The sequence below is a fragment of the Aulonocara sp. 'chitande type north' Nkhata Bay genome, linkage group LG12 (assembly GCF_057382095.1).
Source record: "Aulonocara sp. 'chitande type north' Nkhata Bay isolate Kocher_YH1m ecotype deep benthic linkage group LG12, A_spYH_male_GT1.1, whole genome shotgun sequence".
Lineage (NCBI taxonomy): Eukaryota > Metazoa > Chordata > Actinopteri > Cichliformes > Cichlidae > Aulonocara > Aulonocara sp. 'chitande type north' Nkhata Bay.
Window position 1 is genome coordinate 33,077,271 of NC_141355.1, and position 11,808 is coordinate 33,089,078.

Sequence of the window (11,808 nt, forward strand, 5' to 3'; positions counted from 1 at the left end):
TAATGTGCATTCAAGCACATTTGGTTTCTATAGAAAGATTTTCAGTGTCATTCATTATTCAATGTAAAGTTTATAACTTGCACTTGAGTTAATCATTTGAAACAATAAAATTCTGCATCCCGTTGCTTAAGGAACGCTGTAGGACCAAGAGTGCCTGAGAATTTCTCATCTTTGATAAAGAGGAAAATTGAACAAAAAGAGGAATAAATTAGTCATTGTTTTCACAAATTAACCATATAGAGTAGATTAAAGATCTTTATCAAAATGGCCTGAAAATATAGTCAGTAGCATTAAACAGGATTTAATTTCCAGATTAGTAGTAACTGATTCTGAATGCATGTTGGCAACACAGTAAGAAATAGGCTACTAAGATTGCAACTGCCTAAAGTCAGCAAGAATCTGGCGCCTTTGCTACATTTATCCATCTGGTCAGAGACATAAAGTTGTTTTTTTTTTAAAGAAGAAGAAATAAGTAATTAAAGACAAAAATAGTTAAACCACAAGACAAAAAAAATCAGATTTTAGATGCAAATTACATTTGTCCATGCCCCATGGTAGCTGTTGGTCATGCTTTTGAAATATACAGTATTAATATGGGATTTCAGTTTTTGCAGGCTGCTCTGCCTTCTGTTTTTTCTATAACTACATAATCATCCAGCAGACTTTGACGCAAATAGATGAGACAGTAGTCATAACAGTACAGAAGGCTAATACAAATTATAGTCATTTGCCTTAATCATGCAAAATCAGAGGTATAAGATCTATTTAAAGCTTTGCTACCACACACAAATGTGGTATGGCTTACATTTTATTATCTGCTACACAAATGGTGTAATGTTACCCTGAGTAAAATCAGGTATATCTTACCTTGACTGTACACCTCTCTGATTTCGTTATTCTCGTTATTCCCAGCTCACCTGACTGCAATGGGGCCAAATTGAAATCCTCACGCTCCTTTTCCACACATCTCATCCTCAAATGAGCAAAAAGAAAGGCATATAACAAGGATAAAGCACAAGGAAGAACCCGGGTGCACACACAAGCTGCCTGATTGAATTGTTGCAGATTAAAAGTAAATGAAGTGAAAGACTGCAATTCCATGTCAGGCTACCTGCCACAAGTTGTTACGTCTGAGGATTTACCTTATTTCCTAATAAATATCAAATAAATAAATGTCTTAAATCACCTGAGTGACAGGGAAAAGGGACAAATAAACAAACCAAGATGCATGGGTAAAATGTGGGCATCCTCGGGCACCATTTTTCTATAAAAACTGTGGAGTACATAAGTTGAGGGCTTGTTGTGATGCTGCCCCTGTGGTCAGATCCATCTGCTCTCGTGAAAGAAATAAACTTTTCAATTCCGACTACGTCCTTTGCTATTGACCGGCACAGAGAAAATGTATTGGAGTGAATAATGGCCCATATTGCAAGCCATTGAGCTGGTCTAGGATTATATGCATGGAGCCAGAGACGGCTAGAGACTAAAGGGAATAGATGGAGAGAAAAGCTTTTCCTGTCTGTTTGGGAGAAACAGGAAAGACGAATCTGGTCATTTCTGAAACCCTCTTAACAGGCTTATGTCAATAAAGCTCTGCATTAAAGCCAGTTTATGTAATTAGGTGAAGCATTTTCAAGATGTATGAATGACAAAAAAGTTCTTTTGGTTGCCTTAAATGCTGACAAAAGTCTGACATTAGTGACTAAGCATTATCATGGATTTCTCCTCCACACTATTCATTCACACTGAGATCTTGCATCAGCCTTCTTTGGAGATTATGTGTCTCCTCACGACCAACGTGGTTGGCCTGGTGTTGCCATTCTTAAAAGTTTCTGTGGGAAGAGGAGTTCCAATCTGCGAGGGAATTACGGCTCTCTCTGTAGGCGCCTGCACTGAATCCGCCTCTGAATGAAGCTACAGGATCAACATAAGCTGCACTGCAGGCCCAAACATGTATTCCCAAGGTGTTTTGGCTTGTATCTATCATTGCGTCACACCCTCTTCTCTTTCTTTCCCTAACTGGACAGCCCCAAGCTGGACCCTGTCAACGGTTTTTTGGATGTTGGCGTCTGTTTGAAGTGCTGCTTTGCTATTTGGGGAGCTTCCGCCGGGAGGAGGTGTAGGAGGGGAAAAAAGATTGGATTTAGAAGAAAAGAAAACCTCTTTATTTGTGGAAGAAAGAAATAGCAACCCCTGGTGGCAAACAGATGCAGGCTGGTTCTTCCCTGAAGTAACAGGCTCTTGATGATCCAACTAAAAATCGTGCATTTGAGATGCTGTCATAAAAGACAGGAAATAAAATGAATGGCATTATTCAAAATATTTCACATCTTGTACTATGCTTTGACATTTATGTTTACCTGTCCTGTATTATCTTGTTATTCATAAAGCCTGTGTATGCAAGGAGAAAATATTTACTGATGAATTGGTTTTATAAACATAACTTTATAAATAAAGGCAAATAAAAGTCACCAGAGGAGTTCAGAGAACATTTGCAAACCTGTAAAAATGAGCAACCCTAATGTTATTATTATTGTAATCAGATTACATGTTTTTTCTGTTAAAAATTACTGTAAAATACAATAACTAAACATACCTTTTCCCTTCATTATTGCTCAAAAACTGCCAACTTCAGGCAATCATGTTGTGAAATAGAGATTTCACATGTCACATGCTACAAAGTAATACAAAAGACATCCTCAATACTGATTTCGTATTGGATGCTTCTATAAGTTTGTTAAGTTAACATCTCGATTTTGTGTTCTCTCATTAGCCTTCAGCTGAAGTTTAGTTCATAATGTGTATAAAACACTCAGTTTTTAAGTTTAGTTTAGTTGCCTGCAGCGTCTTGGCCTAAAAGCACAAATTTTGTGTAATATTAATCAAAGCGTAACAATATTTTTTCTAAACTTGTCATTATTGTCCTAGAACCTTAACTACAAAATAGTGTTCATGCACAGATATTTTTTAAATGAACTTACTTGCTTTAGGGTTTGAAGAATCAAACACTACTGTGTGTAATTTTGTGGAAAAGTAATTTCACCATTCAATTTCTGTTGAATCATTTTTCAGTACATTCCAGTACTTAATTAGTCTTTTTAATCACTGGTTTCTGAACTATGATACCTCAGGGCTTACAGTATTGACACCAGCTGACTCCAAGCTAAGCGCAAGAGGCCAGAGTGACCAGTTTTAAATGCATAACTAATACTCTGCATGCATTTTATTACCCAGGCCACTATTCGTAAAAATCAGGAAACCTGTGCTGCCAGTCATGGAAGGGTTATCCCCCAGGCGTTTTATGAAATTTAATGTTCCATTAAGAGTACATCAATCATATTTTAAATAGTTTGGATGCCCATTAGTCCTTATAAAGCCCCAGAACTGAGAGTAATGCAGGTGTTATGATATCGGAGAGATATCATCTTTTGAAAGGGCAGCACATATTTGCCCTCCAGTTTCTCAAAAATGTTGTCTGATGTCAGATTGACTGTTACCAGCAGCCAGAGGCAACTAAACAGCAAGAGAATAATCAGAAAAGGACTTAAGAGCACAAAAATTTGTGATGGACTGCTTTAAGCTCCTAGGTTAAGGGAAATCAGATAAACACGGCACGAAGCTCACCCTCCGTCCAGAATGTTAATGCCATCTCCCAAACATCAAAGTTGTGGAAACTAGGGTAATAAAGCCTTGTCATGTTTACCTCCTGAGTGAGATGCTGAGTGTTTACACACCTTTTCTACAGGAAACGTTTCGACACATCAAAAACGCCCCAGTCTGTTTTCCCTCTCATGACCCAGAAATGAAAGACAACACTGAAGGCGGTGGAAAGAGAAACCACAGGGGAATGTAGCCTTTTGAAAAAAGTTAAGCAAACTCCAAGTTCAGTAAGAGTGAGGTGAAATCTGATTAGATAACCGTGACACCAGTGAAAATGTTCTTTGTTGTCTTTTTTGGGGGGTTATGTTTTTGCTTATTTATTTCTTTTTGCACCAGTTATCCTGAGGGCATAAAATGTTCCAGCAAAAGTCCTTAAACATGGCAATATTCTGATTTCTTAAACATTTCTGGTGCATATCATCTACTTAGTATATTGCAAGCCTTGCTTTAGTACCGTGTTACTTTAAATGTTGACATCTAAGTGAACACGATAAAATTTCATTCAGATTTCTCACGGAAACTTGATATTATTTCGCAAATTCCTCGGGGGGGGGAAATCCTAGGCCTACAAAATGTACTTTCTCAAACTTTGGTGAAGTGTTGCAAGTATCAGTCAACTATTGAATCACCTCCTCGAAACTCTCCTCTATATGGAAATGGGGGGTGGGGCGCAAACGTCTCCCTGGTTAAAATCAATTATTCACAGTCATCTCAAGGGATGTGGAGGCCCCGGTAGTCTCCTAAGATGATTCAAAGTGTGTAAGTGTTTGAGTACGTGAAAGGTTCGAGCTTGGCTTTATTATAATGTGAGTAACATTTGAGATGAAGAGTGTATTTGGGAAAACCCTCTCTGCCACTACCATCTCCTCCATGACTGAACCCCGCTGAGGAAATGGGCCTCTCAGACAGGTCTGCAAGAGCAGATAGGAAAAGGTTACAGTGTCTCTTTAGTGTGGAGTCTTCCCACTGCTGACAAGTTGTGAATCTTTCATAGAGAACGGTGGTGCACTGTTTTTTCTGTGTGCTTTATGACTGGAAGTGTTTCCTCTAAAGCTTCCTCTTTCTCTGTTATACCATATGCCCCCATCTGGAATTATTAGCACACATCTAATGTTATGTCAGCTGACAAAAACAAAATTTTACTATAGTTATTGCTAAATGGTGACAAATTTAAGAGAGAACCTAAATCCTGAGCCTCTACAATAATGGGATCCACTGGCTCTGTTGTTTTGTGGGGAGTTTTTGGCTTCGTCCAGAGAAAAAGATACACTTAAATTGTTCTGGTCTCAAATGTTGCCCTTAAAAAAGACATGTATACTACTAAAACACCTAAATCTGAACTGTATGCACTGAATATATCTTCAATTCTGTTTGAAGATATATTCAATTCTGGGATAGGCTCCAGCGCCCCCCACGACCCTGGAAAGGATGAGCAGACGGACGGATGGATGGATAGCTTCCACATACATTAGGGCTTGAAAATGTACTATAGTGAAAAAATCATCTCAGATAGAATTTTACAGTGTACTTAACAGACACTGATTTACCCAGTGTCCCCAATTCAGCTTTTTGTTTCAAGTATAGTAGTATTTTACATCCATTTGTAGGCATCACTTTAAGACAGAGAAAAAAAATGTTTTTATTCAAAGCTGTTCTGTCACTTTCCAGTATGAGTCAGTCAAATACCCTTCCTATAGTTATCTTGTCCATTTTCCTCCTCCAAATTTATTAACCACTCCAATGAGCAGTCTGTCCCAACACAGCCTGTAACCAAAGTCTGAGGTAACTGCCTATTATATAAAGACACCCCACAAATTGGATAAGATGAATTTAGCCAAAAGAATAAACAGAAATTAAATTGTTAGATGACATAGAGATGTAGTAGCAGTGCTGTCTCCAAGCAAGAATATTCTATATTCAGCAGAGGCCTCTCTGTGAAGAGTTTTAATGCCTTTACTGCAGGTAAAGAACTTCCAGGTTCTCCCTGTGCCTGCACGGGTTTGCTCTGCATGCGTTGGCTTCCTCTGCAAGAATGTTGGGTTAATTGGTTAGTCTAAATTTACCACAGGTATAATGTGAGCATGAATGGCTGTCTGTCTTCGTTAGCTGTTGGCTGGGTCTCACACAATGTCAGCCATGTTGTTTTGTGCATATCCCACAGAAAAACTCACTGTATATATGACTTCAGAATGTGAAGTTCAATAAATGACCATACACAGATGGTAAATTGTTGTGAAGTGCCACATAATATGTCTGAGGGTACTTCTGCACTTGCTACTCCATACATAAGTACATTTAACCCTTAAGTTCAGGATGCTTAATAAGCTTGAACTACATGTCTACTGACTGTACTACATTTTCAAACACTCCCCCAACGAACTCTTCTTGCTTGAAAATCCCTCACTTAGAAGTAATACAGTCCAGGGTTCTTTTTGACTATGTAATAAAGTTAGCTCTAGAAACTACATAAACTGGAAATTACCCTAAGTTTGCTTACACATGGGATATTTGTAGTGGTGGTTAAAACCAAAAATTTAGTATTGCATGAAAACCTGGTGGAATCTTGGGCTACTTCAAAAGGAAAAGGAAGGCATTTGGTGTTTAAATGAAACCAGATGAGATATTTTCTTTGAGCTCACTTTTGTCATTTTCTAATAATTCTTCAATTAAGCTCCCAGGAAACAGTCTTTCACTCATCTCAGTCTGATAACAGTTTAAGATCTTAAAATGCTTTTTGATTTTCATCTTACCTCACCAATCTTTATTTGTCTGAACTAATCAGTGATATTCAAAATAAAACTTTATTGGCTTATAAATGAGACTCCACAATATCTAATATTTTTTTTGCTCAGTTATCAAATTCATGGCTTAATACTTTATCTCCTGTTTTTCCCTTCTTTCACTTGTTATTCTCAAACTGTACAGTATAATTTGTTTTAAATTGATTTATTCATTGCTCACTATTTCTCCTAAGGGAAATTATAGGAAAAACAGGTCAGGAAATCCCCCAAAAAGAGATGATTTATTACTGACTATGAGTGAACAAGAAGACTGTTGTGTGCAGCAATATTTTTCCTCTAGGTGCAGACATCAAATGAGGTTGAGTTTCTCCATAGACTCTAAATAAGATTTATGTTAATTTCTATGCAGCAAACCAACAAATATTGGCTCCTTGGAGTAAGATAAGTTGTGATTTTCAGTTCCATTCCATATTATGTAAGAGCTTAAAGTTTTTATGGTTTCTATGCATTATGCTAACAAGTATGGGTTTACTGGGTTTCTCATTTACAAATGCAAATTTCAAATACAGCTGGAATGCTGTGTAAGATGTAAGTAAAGACACAATGTAACCACTTTAAATCTCATAAGCCTACTGTTTATTTTCTTCACAGTAAAACACAGAAAACTTATCAAAACTAGTTTACACAGAGAAAATGTATCACTTTAAGTTGGTACAGGGCATGTTTACCACTGTGTAATCTGCTCACGTCTTTTAACAACACTTTGTACACATCTGTGAGATCAATGTTGTCAAGTTCTTGTCCGATACAGGAGTCTATTCGCTCAACAGTCCTTGATCATCTTTGTTGTAGTTTTCTTTTCATGACCAGAGATGGGCAGTAACTGTAATCCCATTACTTTTTTCAAGTAACGAGTAAAGTAAGGGATTACTATTTTTTAAAGTAATTAGATTACTGTTACTTCCCGGAAGCATACTGCATTACTGAACAGTGATTTCGTTTGTGAGAGTGTCTCATGACAATGACGTCAGACGTGTGCAGATCAACAATGGATGGAGTGCGGGAAAGAGTACGACCGTGCAGCATTTAAAGCTTGGAAGTACTGACATTACGGTACTCTGACATAAAGATTAGCGTCCTCTGTACACTCTGCGTGGGAAGAAAATGTCTTTCTACAGTGAAAAATTAAACTTCAAATCTGAGCAAGCACCTAGCACGCCACCCCGGGAATGTGATCCTCCCACTGACATGACCGCTGCAGCACCGGGCAAACCTCCAGCAGCCTCACTCAAACTAAACAGGTGAAAATAGATTTAAGAGCAACAGGACTCAGTGCCACTGAATATTTTATTTTATTTATTTATTGCTGTGTTTTACTTGCATCTATTTGAAAGAGTGAGTGTAAACACAAAAAAAAACTATTTTATTTTGTATGCTGGAAAATGCAGAAAATAGGTTTAAATGTTCAACAGATTTCAAGTCAAAGTTGCATATAATTAAGTTTTTGCTTGATGCAATGTGCATAAAGTTACAAGATTAAAACTAATAAAACAAGTTTTAAAAAGAGACTTTTTCATTTGATTCAATTTTATCTGATGGATTATGCAGAAAAAAATAGAGCTCGGCTGAAAGGTCTATTGCTTTATTACGTATTCAGGATGTGTATCATGTTTTTAAAAAGTAAAAAAGTAATAAGGTAAAAAAATACTTTTGGATATAAGTAATCAGTAAAGTAATGGGATTACTTTCTTGGAGAAGTAGTCAGTAATTAGTAACTCATTACTATTTTCAAGTAACTTGACCAACACTGTTCGTGACACACTAAAAAAAATGTTAATTAGCGACAGCTCTCTACTTTAGGCCACTCTGTTCAGGAAGTCTGCCTTGTGTATAAGATGTAGTATGTGGTTTACCTTAGTTCTGGGTCCAGTATGCGAGGCCTTCCCTGAAAAAAGACGTCACCTGAATGGGACCGTAAAATGTGTATTTACCTTTCAGCACAGATGGTGCCTTTCTAAATGCGCAAGCTACCAATTCCATAGACTCAAAGAAACCCCCATGCCATCAGAGATGCAGGCTTTTAAAATGTGTGCTGATAAAAAGAGTTGATGGTCTCACTGCTCTTTAGCCCTGAGGATGTGGTGTCCATGTCTTCCAGAATTTCTCTGCTTTGCATAAAAAAGCTTTGACCTGCATTTGTGAACGGCACCGTAAACTCTCTTCACAGAGAATGATTGGAGGAACATGCAGTGGCCCATTGCAGAATTCACATCTGCTCGTTGTGATGACGCCATCGAATTCACGATGAGCTAATCTTTTTCGTGAAATAGAAAAAATGTTTGAGTTTAAACACTTGCTATGTTTTCTATGTTCCACTGTGAATAAACTATTATAAGATTTAAAAATCATTGCATTTATTTACATTTTACAGTGTTTGACTGCTTTTGGAATAGGGATTGTAAAAGCCATACAAAAAAACTACATAAGCCCCCGGGTAACATTAGTAATTGGCTTGCAGCATAACTTTCTCATTAAAACACTATAATACAACTATATTCAGAAATAAATGAAGAAAATCTTCTTGCCATATTAATTTATAGATCAGAACAATGACCTACAAAAGTCATTTATAAGTGAAGGTGGATGTAGTATAATAATATTCAGTATTATTTTTTGTTGTAGACACTGAAAAATGGAAGGAACTGCTTATTGCTTTTGGTACTGTGGTTATGTATGAACGCTTTTAACAGAGAAATCTGTCAGTTTCTTGTACTTCGCTCTTAATCGGCTTAGCCTCTCTGCTTTACTCTTATTTAGAAGTAAAGCATGTTTTATTTACAGTGTAACCCTGAGGTTGATCACAGCAGTCAATAAAGCCTGACAGACACATACTTTCACTTGTTTGCTTGCTGTCAGTCCTCTCCACTTCACCGCACAGGATACCAAACCTCCTGAATACCAAACCAGTGATGCTCTTCTGCTTCTTGCGTCAGTATCTTAATGGTACATTATTGCATTGCTGCATGACCAATAAAGCTAAAGAAAAGTGGATCTGAATGCTAACCTGCCATGGAATCTTTTTTTTACGGCCTTTCTTAAGATTTCCCGACCCCCCTTCCTGCTCTGTGAGGTAGAACCAATAGACCGTGACAAAAGAAATGGAAGAGAGAAATGGTAGCTGATGGTTCTGGTTCATGCCAAACATAATGGTATGCAGTTCACCTGTCAGTTTATTTTAATGGACATGCAGGAAGATAATTGTGTGACTTAATTGCAACATTTATTTTTGAATTCCGTATTTTTTCTTCTTATTAAATGTCATTTTCTACTCATTTGTTGGTGAATGATAGTCATCATTAAAATAATAAATTCATATTGTAAGTAATAAGGCTGTCACATTTATCTTGCTCTTATGAATTCATTGTTTTACCTGTGGTTGTAAGGTGATGGTTGGAATAAATTAAGCGCAATGAGGATATTTTTTATATAACTCTCTTTATTTGTCTTATTTTCTGTTAGAGATACACCCATAATATCTACTTTGTAATTCTGCTACACATAGTGAAATCTCCGGTTAGATTACTCCAGAGTCCTGCATTACTGCATGCATACATTATGAAAATTTAGCTGTAAAATGTAAATGAGCCACATAACTCATTTAACTCATTTCTTTAATGTCTTTCACATTCAGAAAAGTATGAGTAATATTCCTTTCCTCTGACTGCCATGAGAAGACTTTCACTGCAGTGATTCTATTTTTACCTCCTTGAATTAGCTTTGTTGAATCATACTTGGTGATTTCATGACGGAGAGGTACATATGTGAAATCACTCCGCACTCAAAGGTTTGTGAGGTTCCTGTCAGAAGTGCAGTCAGAGAAAAGAAACTCTGCTTTTCCCCACACTGATGAAGGGCATCCTGGTGTCCTTGGCGTGGCTGGATGTGTTGCCAGTAGCCAAACTGGAGGCAATAAAGGCAGGTATGACAGACAGCTGGGAGTGCCACCCTTAATTCCTGCTTGATTTTACAGATGCCATGACACACCATATGCAAACACTTCTAAAAGAGCAGTAGTTCAAAGGAGCCGTTCAATAGGTCCTGTCTATCAATCTGCCCATCCTCCCGCCCCAAGTCTCTCCTCACAAAAGCATTTCTTCCAAGTAACAGCTTGTGGTCGATATCTCCCTGCTGTGAAACACTCTATTTGCCTGTGACACTACGAATATATGCTCACACTCAAGTATCGACACAGATGGACCCGGCGTTATCTTTTTTTTCCACTACTTGTAAATTGTTCTTTGCTGGATAGTAACATGTTGTGTAACTGTGATACATTTGGCCCTGCAATCATTCATTACATCACTGTCATGACTTCATGCTGCCTGTAGTCTCCAAAGAGTGTTTTGTATTTTTTTTTTTTTTTTTTTTACGCTGGTGAATTTGTTAATCAAATTAGAAGTGAAACGTACAAGTTAAGTACACATTAGAAAAAACTGCTTTGCTCTCCCTCTTTTCAAAATGGTTTTAGAATCATGGCAATCATAAAACAAACTCAAACTGCAGAAACAGTGAAAGAATCCAAAGTGTTTCTACGGAATGAAAAGAATACCCGTTAATTTCCCCAGAGAAACTTCCAAAGGATCAAAGGCTGCATTCACACAAAGACAGCAGGGTGTGTCAGAGTCTTGCCCCATTTATAAAATTCCAGGTCAACGTCTTTGCTTTGTTTTCTAACTTCTTTTTATTCCACCCTAGAGGTCACGGGTACCATCGTTTCTTGCACTGCTATAGCAGCAGTCAGTTTTTTACTGACCATAGTTTTTGAAGAGGAAATAAATCTTAGCAAATGCTTGCACAAACATGAACACCTGTAAAAAGGCAAATACCTGTTGCGTAGATCCTTTTTCTTGAACGAATGAATTTGTCACAAGGGAGCCAGCAAACCTCAGATAAGAGCTCAAGAGCCTTTCATTTGTCTTCTATACAGATGGATGACAAATGAAAAACCTTTTACAAGGTTTCTTTACAGGGTGATGGTGAACCACAGATTCTGTGGGCTGCAAATGGAAATTAGCTGGTTGCTAAATCTGGCACAAGGCAGCTTTTGAGTTTTTCTGTGTGGTGCCTGCAAAAAAAGAATAAAACCAAACCTACAATGTAAGCACTGTAAAGTTATTGGATGCAATCATAGATCCTGAATGTTGAATGTAAACATATTCTAGTGACACGATGCTCAAATTCTGATGGATGACATAGAGAAAACACCATTTTCTGTGTCTGCTGTATATCTTTAAGAACAAAAAATGTCTTTACTCCTGTCACTGTCAGTGATGGCGAGGACAAGACCAAAGCAAAAACTACAAAAACAAAAACACTTAAATACGCTGAGCTTCAATTTATCCTTTGA